The sequence below is a fragment of the Elephantulus edwardii genome, unplaced genomic scaffold, assembly GCF_000299155.1.
Source record: "Elephantulus edwardii isolate Elephantulus edwardi_28Jun2011 unplaced genomic scaffold, EleEdw1.0 scaffold00238, whole genome shotgun sequence".
Classification (NCBI taxonomy): Eukaryota; Metazoa; Chordata; class Mammalia; order Macroscelidea; family Macroscelididae; genus Elephantulus; species Elephantulus edwardii.
This window is the reverse complement of record NW_006399988.1, coordinates 86,421-89,240: the sequence shown is the minus strand read 5'-3', so window position 1 is coordinate 89,240 and position 2,820 is coordinate 86,421.

The following is a 2,820-nucleotide window of genomic DNA, read 5'->3' as shown; positions in this document are numbered from 1 at the left end:
GAAATTACAAAAATTAGAGCAGAAATAAAAAGAAAATGGAAAAAAATTGAAACCAACAAAACAAGGAGTTGGTTCTTTAAAAAGGTCAATAAAAATCGACAAACCACTAGCAAAACTAACAAAGGAAAAGAAGGAAAAAACACAAAGAACAAGAATAAGAGATGTAATGTGCAACATCACAACAGAACCAGCTAAAATAAAAAGGCTAACATTGGAATAGTGTGAAAAATTATACTCAAACAAATATTAAAACCTAGCAAAAAAGGACAAATATGTAGAAATTCACAACCTACCTAAACTGATACCAACCGAAATTGAACAACTGAACAGACTCATTACAAAAGAAGAAATTGAAAAGGTAATAAAACAACTTCCAGCAAAAAAAAGTCCTGGGTCAGATGGCTTTACAAGTGAATTTTATCAAACATTAACTGTTACAAATTCTACATAAACTATTTCAGAAAGTAGAAAAAGATGGAATTCTCCCAGACTCATTCTATGAAGCAAACATATCCTTGATACCAAAGCCAGTTAAAGACACCACCAAAATAGAAAACTATAAGCCAATATCTCTCATGATATAGATGCAAAAGTCCTGAATAAAATCCTGGTCAATAAAGTCCAACGATAGGTTAAAAAAATTAATTTACCATGACCAAGTGGGATTCATAACAGGCATGCAAGAATGGTTCAACATAAGAAGAACAATCAATGTAATTCATCACATTAACAAAGCAAAGAACAAAAACTACATGAGCCTTTGAATTGATGAAGAAAAGGCCTTTCACAAAATCTAATACCCTTTCCTGATTAAAACAATCAACAAAATAGGAACAGAGGGGAATTTCTTCAGCATAAAGTATATACACAAACCTGAGAGCCAACATTGTTCTCAATGGAGAGAGATTAAAGAACAGGAACTAGGCAAGGATGCCCACTATTACCTCTCTTACTCAATATTGTATTGGAAGTCTTGGTGATAGAAATAAAGCAAGAGAAGGAAATAAAAGGTATCCAAATTGGCAAAGAGGAGGTAACATTATCTCCCTGTGTAGGTGATAGTATACTTAGAAAACCCTAAAGACTCAGCAAGAAAACTACTGGACATAGTTGACCAATTCAGCAAAGTGGCAGGATACAAGATCAAAGTACAAAAATCAATTGGATTTCTCAACAGTGACAAAAAGAATACATAACTGGAGCTGAGAAAAACAATACCCTCCGCAATAGCTAATCATAAGATTAAATACTTGGGAGTAAACCTAACCGGAAGCACAAAGGATCTATTCAAAGAAAATTACAAAACATTATTACAAGAAACAAAATAGTCATGGAGAGGTGGAAAAATGTCTTTTGCTCATGGATAGGAAGACTCAATATTGTGAAAATGACATACTACTAAAGGCAATTTACACGTTTAATACAAATATCAATTCTATTGTTCACTGAGATGGAAAAAGCAATCTCCAATTTCATTTGGAATGGAAAGAGGCCCAGAATAAGCAAAGCACTCCTTAAAACAAGGTAGGAGGTATCTCACTCCCTGATTTCAAATCCTGCTACACTGCCATGGTGGTCAAGAGAGCATGGAACTGGTACAATGACAGACAAATAGATCAATGGAATAGAATTGAGAATCCGGAAATCAATCCATCTACCTATGGTCAAATGATTGTGACAAGGAGCGAAATCAATTAAGTAGGGTAATGACAGCCTTTTAAACATATGGTGCTGCCAAAATTGGAAAACTATCTGTAGAAAACTCAAGGAAGACTCACACCTCACTCCATACACAAAAATGAATTCCAAGTGGATTATGGACCTAGGACTAAAAGCAAGAAAAGCTTGGAAGAACTCTAGAAATCCTAATAAACAACATAAACACTCTTCCAAGCATCCTAGAAAATCTACAATCAGGAGAGAATAAAATAGATGAATGGGACCTTCTAAGAATCAAATCCCTACGCACATAGGTGTGAAAACTAATGTATATGAACTTCATAAGTAAATAAGTATGAAATAAAAATTTTAGTTAAAAAGATTAAAAAGTACATTAACTGAATATACTAGCCATTGTACAAAATTTTAAAAAGTACTTAAGAAATTGTATATGATAAAAGAGTTGAAATCACAAGCAAAGGTGTACAAAATTTTTAAAAATAATCTCAGAACAAAGGAAGAGTAACAAACACAATACTAGAAACAACAGAAAAGCATGAAAAACGCAATTTAGAAAAAGAAGATTGATAGTACAGAAATTTCTAACATATATGAGGAATAAAGACGAAGGTAGAAAAGAAGAAACAGAGTTGTGAAAGAGAATACAAGGTGAGAACCTCCTAGGGAAAAAAGGAGAGATAAAATATAAGGAAAATGAAAAAAGCATAAAAATCATGTGGGATGGCATCAAATGAAATAACATACTGTGTTACTGGAATTGTAGAACAAGAGGGAGGGAAAGCACTGAGAAAATTGAAGAAAAGGTACTAGAAGAATACTTTCCAAATAGCATGAAAGATCAGGAAATATACATTCAAGAAGCTCAGTGAACTCTATATAGATTAGACACCCAAAGAAAACAATCAAGACATGTCATAATTGTTGTTTTTATGTGTAGAGTCACCTGCGACTCACAGGGACCCGATGTACAACAGCCCTAAACTCTGCTCTATTCTGTGCTAATTTTCTTGTCTCTGACACACCTATCCCCATTACCTTCATCATTGAATCAATCCATCTCATCAAGGGTCTTCCTTTCTTGCACTGTCCCTCCACCCTCCCAAGCATGATGTCCCTTTCTAAGCACTGGTCCCACCTTGC